Source organism: Haliaeetus albicilla, chromosome 1 (assembly GCF_947461875.1).
Source record: "Haliaeetus albicilla chromosome 1, bHalAlb1.1, whole genome shotgun sequence".
Classification (NCBI taxonomy): Eukaryota; Metazoa; Chordata; class Aves; order Accipitriformes; family Accipitridae; genus Haliaeetus; species Haliaeetus albicilla.
Window position 1 is genome coordinate 72,195,051 of NC_091483.1, and position 8,364 is coordinate 72,203,414.

Consider the following 8,364-nt stretch of genomic DNA (forward strand, 5'->3'; position numbering starts at 1 on the left):
TGCAAACTTAAGTGCTAAAAGAATTTGCCTAAAAAAAATTTCTCAGTTTATTCTCCTGGTTCATGCATAGGAGATTTTCAGAGAAATTGAGGAGACCAGACTTGATGTTCCTCATTCTTAGTGCTTTTTTTATTATTGAGTTTAAGAAAACAGTCTGACTTTTTTTCTTTTCCCAAAGCAAAAGGATAAGTAATTTAATTCTTCCCCTCTATATAAGAGGGGGAAGAATTATATACTTATGCTTATAGATGCTGGGCTTAGTAAACTGAAGCTTCAGGACAGTGGGGGAATGGCTTACTGTTAGCATCACAGTTGTATCCTAAGCAGAGCCATAAGTGACACTGATCACACTGCATTTCTGTCCTCAGTTCATCCAGACAAGTGACAGACCCCTTAAAAACACATCATCATTGTTGATGAGGATGATATCCCTTCAAACACAAGAAGAGGAGTGGCACGACTATAGTGGTTGCTGAATGCTTAGCAGAACATACCTGTCCTTGTCAGTCTGTGCTGCCAGCTCAGAGGAGAGGGACTGAAGTGTCTCATTCCTCTGGGCCAGGTTCACCTGCTCCAGGTGAGCTGCTGCCAGCAGACATGAGGGCAGAAGCAGTGGTGGAGCAATGATGTACCTACTATGCATGTCCTAAGAAATAACAAAGCAAGGATACTAAGGCAAAAAACTCCTAAAGCTGGATGCTTCGGGAAGCTCCCAGGAGGGCCCAGGACTTACACCCTGTAGTCACCCAGGAAGGGAAGAGGTTTCTTCTTGCAGAGCCAGGTTGTGGTAACAGAAAGTAGAACAGAAATTTTTAAAAGACTTTTTCAGGCTGATATATAGAAGAGTTAGAGAGAGAACTTCTAGTGCTGAGTATCAGGACAAGGTCATAAATAAGAAGGCAGACAGTAAAACAACAGCAAATGCCTGTGCCTACTGCTATAAATTGCAACTCAAAGATTAACTGGTATAGGTATACCAGCCAAGCTTTTCTACTATGGCATAGGCTTTAAAAAGTCCTTAAGCACTTCACCTGGCTGAGATTGTACCAGAAGTCCTGGTGAATATATCCTGAAACCTGAGAGTGGATACAGTGACCAAATGACCAGGATTTCTTTCCAAGGCAAGGAGGAAAGAGCGACTAGACTTTTCCCATCACTGGTATGCACAGGTTATGCCGTGGTAATTTGGGAGTCCACCTTCAGTGCCTTTTGGTTGAGAGTAGCACAATAGTGAAACATGTGAGCTCTTGTCTACTAAAAGCTGGAGTAAATCCAGAGTAATGTCACGGGGGTCATAAACCAGCCTGTAAATAACTGCTGAAAACCTGGGCTATATTAAAACTGGTGATCTGTGATTAAAAAAAGCTATCATTCCCCTCAGCCTCTGTGCCCACATCCAGGTGACATGCTGCCCTCTCCATGGGGATGGCTGGGACACAGTAGTTGACTTGGCAACTGCTGCTGTAATAAAATATTCTCCCTCCAAATCAGAAAGTATTAAAAACATACCGACAAAATGCACTCTGCATTTTTCTCATGTAATAAATCTGCTTTTATATTTAAAGACCATACTTCTTCCCCTGGCAGGACATAACTGTGGAATATTTCTTTCCTCAGAAGACACTGTACCAGCCCTATTTCTGGAGGGCCTGTGAAGGGGCGATGCAGAAGTGCAGAAGAGGAGCTTTGTGCAGGTTGCTGCTGGTGGAGGCACAGGAGATGTTCAAGGGACATCCATGGGCTTTGCTGAAGATACTGCAAGGAGCAAGCCATTACACAGCTCGCAGACTCAGCTGGCTAATGCAGGACAGAGGTCTGCCAAAGCCCTCCCTACCCTGGGAAAAGGACCGTCACTCGGTCACGTCAAAAATTTCCTGCATTCCCCATAGTGCATGGGCTCTCACTCCAACACGCTTCTGAGCATGGCCGAAGGCAGGTGAGAGCATTTACTCACGCTGTAAGAGCCCTACAGAATCTGTACAGGCTGTTGTGACCTGTTCTTAAAGCCATTTTGACTCAAGCTATGCAGATAATATCTTCTGTTGAGGGGTGGGTGTATGAGAAAGAAGCTAAGCCAATTCCCAGGTACACCCTGCCTTTGGGGGCTGCTGCCTGGCTTTAGAGGACATGGAGCTGTTCCCTGAAAGGAGTAACCAGAAATAACTGCAGCCTTACATGACATCTGCAGCCAAGTCTCAAACACAGATGACAGATATCTTGCCTTGAATATAATCTTAGCTATGCTATTTAATAAAGGCATCTATTAACTAATTATCGGCTGGTGGTTACACTGCACTCTCAAGTACAGCAGAATCAGGATTCATGGTGTGAATGGTAGCTGCCTCCTTTTCCTACATTTTTTGTAAAATAACTCTGGGGAGGCATGCAGAGGAGCAAAGCCTCTGAAACACATTTAATTAGATAAGCTGAATCTGCAATGTAGAATTTGGAAACTGTCCAGGTTCAGGAGGGATAATTCAGTAATCTGGCTGAGTGATAGCGGACTCTGCTGATTTATGTGTGAATCAACTGCTGCTCTTCTGGGTTTCCCTTTCCCCTCCAGCCCAATAATTCACTTGACCACCCCTTTTCCCATCTAAAGCTTCGGGGGGGGTTTCACGTTGCCATCCCTTTGCCCTGAAACACACACATATGCTTGCTTTTTCAGGACTGGCTTTGCAGGGGTAAAGAGATGGAGGTGCACGGATTAGCGAGACCATTGTGCTCGATGGGTAATGGGGCCATGGAGGAGATGACTTCCCATGTCCCCAGTCCTATGGGATTTCTGCTGTCTCTTCTGCTTAACTAAGACGCTCCCTCTTCAAGGGAGGGAAGAGGGCTCTGTATATCTCCTGCTGTGGCCCTCACTGATATTTATTTCCCTGGAAGCAGCCTGTAGAAATAAAGAAATCAAAGGGACCAGACTACAACTTGCACGAGGGCTGAGAAGCTTCTTAAAGCAACTCCAGGGCCAATCACAGTCATTGAGATATTCTGAAGTAGCAGCACTCTGTGTGTGTTAAAGGGTACCCTGATGAAGAAACATAGATTATCCTTCATATTGGCAAAGTAATGCCTGGGACAAGCTTGCACAATATTATAATCTAGAACTCAAGGTCTCTCTGGCCCTTGCCCAGGTAACTGCACCCAAACTGTAGACTGCTCACAGGTTGAGGTTAATCCACTAGAATCCCAGCCATCATCTTTTAATACTGTCTGAAAAGTGCTGGAAGCGTGTCCCATCCCCTGCACGCTCATATCTGGGGGCCAGAGACAAAACCCAAGCTGGTCCACGGGGCTGAGGGCAGCAGGGAAGGGGCACAGCTCCCAGTGAGCACAGTGACGGCTTCTGCTGCTGGAGGGAAGAGGGAGGTCAGGAGCTGCGGGGAACGTCTTCAGTGGAGGACAGAAAGCAAAGAGTCTTCAATTCGTGGAGCTGCACAGCAGTTGAAAAAGAGGAGTCGTTGCCTGGCATTTTCTCTCTCAACAGCAAACTGCTGGCCAGCCGCTGTGGAAGGAAATTCATCAGTCTGCTTACAGAGTCACCTGGAGGTCTAAAATAATTCTTCTTTCGCTAGGAAATATTTGGGCTTAACTGACACTGGTAGTGCTGCAACCCCAGGGAAAAATACGATGAGGGAGGGGGAGACAGGGCTGAAAATGCAGGAGACGTGCTGTGTTTGCACAGCAGGCTGCCAGTCCCCGAGCAGCCTATAATCACTCCCGCCTGCCTCCCAGAACAGGTACTGGATGTGTGCGTGCAGAATGGGGCTGAGTAACACATCTGTGCTCCAGAGGATGCTTCGGCTTCATCAGCCTGTGAGCAAGAATCAAGGCATGTCTTACAAATAAATAATTTTTGAATGACAGAACATGTGAAGGCTGATTTCAGAAGGCTTTGTGTGCTGGGTTGGATTATGATGTGTGTAATAAGGTGCAGGCAGTGACTGAAGCATTTCCTGCAGCCCTCTGCTCCCTCATGTGAGTTCCCTGGTACTCACTCGCACATTTGCTTTCACAGTGTAATCTGGCTTTCTGCAAGGGGTGCTCATTTTCCTCTGTCCTCCCGCCTAAATTTTGCAAAGCTGTGAAAGCAGACTATCTTTAAGACACCTAATACTGGATTCCTTTTGGTTGAAAACTTTGAGTTTCCATTTTGGGAAAACAGTTGTGGTGCATCTCCATTGTAGGAGGACTTTTTAAACTCCCGGTGTCTGATGTCTCTTCAATTAATCATACGTTCCAAATAACTTTATTTAATATGTAAGAGCTAAACAGAAGTGCAAATAAGTCATGCACATGCAATATAAATTACCCATTCAATTCTAAAATCATTCAAACCTCATGAAATGCCTTCGCTGGTACCTGGACCTATTAGCTGAGAAATTTCTGTCTAAATCTAGTCTCTTCAAACCAGAACTGAACCCTGTTGTTTGTGACAGAGCCAGGAAGGGAGCCGGTGCTTTATTATTTTTAATAATAGAACAAGAAATAAAAGAGTTTTCTTTTTCCAGGATTCTCCAGTGAGTATTTTTCACAACCAATATCTTTTCTTCTTTGAAGGTAAATAAATTGCTCTCTTGCTGGTTGAAATATGAAGCCAAGGAATCTATATTAATCTCATCATTTTAAGCTCAAAAAAACACCTGTCTCTAAGAAGCTAAGAAGAATAGATAGCTGACCAGCATCAAGGTTTCCACTGTGGTTTGACTCTTGCTGCATGTCTGCTGTCCAGATAATTCTTTAAATACAAAGGCCAGAGTGAAACTGTTGCCTTTATACCATATGTATACATGCACTTCAGCTCAAGCGAATTGAGCCGTGGACACATACCAACTCCATTTCTTCTAACAGGCATCTCACTATTTGTCTCACCAACACATACCAGCATCTTTTCTGCAGGATAGTCACTATCATTCCTCCTTCTGCATGTGATGTGCATATGCATGCAACCCAAAAAAAGAAACACTGCAAAGCAAGAAACTGGTGAAGTATTAAGCAAAACCAAATGGCATAAAACCAGGTACTGTAGGAATACGGTGAGACTGGAATAGTCCAATTTACAGTTAACAACCCAATTTTCCATGAGAGCAAGAGGCCACACTGGAGCCACACTAACAATTTTCATTCTTTCTAACAAGTCTGTTGTCACCTGAATTGTACATCAGAGGATCATCCTGCTCGCAGGTGCAACCCAGATTTAAAGGTCAGCCTACAAAAGACCCAATAACCATCATAGTGAAATTCAAGACAGATATGGACTTCAGAGGAGTGAAGACCTTAGTTAATAACCAAAAATAACACAAATTCTATCCTGATATCGTGAATGAAAGGATATTAAGAAGTTCAAAAGTTCTCCATTAAGAAGTACAAAGTTGCCTTGTTCTAAGGAGCCCCAAACTAAATATGTGTTAATAGTAGTTGAATGGTTACTATGTGCTTCCACAACAGAATAAAATGATGTTGAAAAGTTTCCAACACTGTTTACTGAGGTATTAGGATGTGGTTTAGAAGGAATAATTATTTTTAAAAAGTATGTAATGGAGAGGCAGAGCTGCAAGGCAAGGTGACAATGAGCCCCCAACTGTGTGACACAGGGTAGCCTAAAGATTACATACAGCCTTTCCTCCCAGCTTAAAGATGGACTGATGGACTGTCAGATTAGTCCTACCCCTGAGCAGATTTGCCTTTCCCTTTTATCTCCCAGCTTTCACTGCCTTCTGCCTTTCTCCATCTAATTAGATGAATTATCAAAGCATATTTTTGTGCTGAGCAGAATACCCCATCCCGGTGCAGCATAGATGGATTTTCAAAAGAACCTAATCTTGGTTTTGATTAGGCTTTTGATGAACAGAGAAGATGAAGCCTGTTAGTCCCTGCAATGAATCCATCAGGCACTCCTGGAGGTGCACCGACGGGTGTTCATTGCTCGAAAAGTCCTCCAAAAATCTGCTTTTTAAACCCAGGCTCCATCGCTACCACCTCTCTGTCTTCACTCCCTTCCCCGCCGCCTCCCTGCCCTGAGCCTCTCCCTGATGCCTGCCACCATCGCCTTGCCCCGCATCTCTCCCGCTCCTGCCTGGATCTCCTGCAGTCAGGGCTGGAGCCCAACCAAGCAGCCTTGGTGCAGTCTATCAGCTGAGGATCTGCCAGCAATAGGTCTTGGCCCCCACCGGGGCCGGCGTACCTTGCCACCAAGGTGTGCCCCTGCTGTTTGAGGGAAGGTGGCCATCGAGCAGCCTCAATGCCACCCAAAGCCAACGGGGACCTGCGGTGCCATTCCTTCCAGCCATGCCATGCCACGTCAGGAGCCTCTGTGCAAATTACTACATCTACATATCACAGTGATCTGCCTGTCAGAAATAGTAGCTTCGGTCTAGAAGTCGGTATGAGGATGATGCTGCACCCAGATTAATGAACACGTTCACTCTCAGCAGGGCCAATTAGCCAGGGCGGGCTGGTGGGTTAATTCAGTTCCAGTGCTGGCTTGTTTTCTAGTTGTGACCTTGTTTGCCTCTCATTTGGGTATCTTTGCATGCTGTCACACTACATCTTGGGACCTGGCAGCATCTATGCCACTTCTGAAATGCCGCTTAGTCATTTAGTTCATATAAGCCTTGTCACACTCGGCAGAGCTATACATAAATATGTTTTAAATATCTAGGCACCAGCACACTTCTCAGGTGGTTTCAGGAATCCAGCCCACGCAGCCCTTTAATGCCAACCTGAGAGTGGCGGATTGCTGCTTCATGCAAAACCTGGACTGATGCATTGTTTGATATATCTATCACAAAAGTAAATCAAATTGAAGCATAAAACACAAGAATCAAATTAAAATACTAGTGATCACCATACTAGTAGTTCACATGAAGAGGGGACAGCTAGAATGGGCACCTAGAAGACTGACATTCCACCAGAAAATACAAGTTCAGTGACAAGTCCTGAGAACTGCTTACATTTATTTGAAGAATAAAATCCTGTCTGTCTCCCTCATTTGCTCTTGAGGGAGGAAACTACCACTTAAAAGATGTACATAAAGTCTTCAAGAAAACAGTTCAAATGAGGTGACTGTCTTCAGATTTACTTTCAGAAGAAATTCCCTTATGCTGGGCTCACAGTCACAAGGCTCAAGGCAGTGGTAGCAAAATAATTTAGTAAGCCTTTACCATAAAGACACAATCTTAGCCAAAAAAGAGTTAACATTTTAAAAAGTTGAGAGAAAATTGCTCATTATACCTGCAATAATCTGAATTACTGTACCATATCTGTATTTTAGTATTACCTAGTCATCAAGGTTGAAATATCTTGTTATTGCCATAATTCTCCAAGAAGCAATTATATTACTAAAAACATTATAAAAAAACAAAAAGGAATTTTCCTGATTAGTAGCAACAATGTAGCGGGCACAAAAAAAAAATGGTTTTATTCAGTATCTCTGAGAGATAGACAGAACCAAATTTCTGAAAAATTGTCTCTTTCATCTCTCAGAAAATTGAGCCTGTAATTATATTCTAGATCTTGGTAGAGACTTAGTATTTATATCATTGTTATGCACTTCTTCTTTGTATATATGTTAATGTGCCATTTTTTAAGTTTTCATAATTTTTATGTATAGATGATTCATTTTGAGCAGCAGCAAAGGAATCTTGAAAATTTTCATCTTTTTTTCCACACATTTTCGCAAATCTGGTCACAGCTTTGCACAGACGTGAGTTTGTAACCAAGTTTTTTCAGTCTACGTATTTACAGAAACAGTTCTGACTTAACGCGAAGTAACCACGGAAAGCTGCGACAACCTTCATACTCGAGCAAAACTGTAAGGAGATATTGAAAACGAGCTGCTGTTAAGAATAACTCCGTTAAATAGCAAATACAGATGTCATGGTTGCGCAGGGCGGGTTTTGTAGGAGGCTTGGGGAAGGCAGGCAGGCTGGGGAGGTGCGATTAGCCGGGGCCCCCGGCGGGGACGGGGTTATCGCCAGCAGGGACTCCTGCCAGGTCACAGGGCAATATTTCTCTGAAGCGGACAATCTGCAGGAGTTTAGTCATAATAAAACAGGATAAAGTGTGTTTTCGTAAACACAGAAAGGACGCAGGCTCATGCTGCGAAAACAGCTGTGAAAACTGTCAGTGTTTTGGAGTCTGGCTTTCTCAGCTTCAACTTTTAAGATATTTAATTCTTCATAGAATATTTAAAAAGGAAACAGTGACCATGAGTAGAAATGTAAGGTCTGAGTCGGGGCGGAAACGTATTTTCAAGGGAATGTAGTGTTTGGGATTTTGCTTTTGCAAAATCTGGTAAAAACAGAAAGAACTGAGGGGAGAAAAAGGAAGTAAACTTTTTTTATTAGATGTTTTCCCACA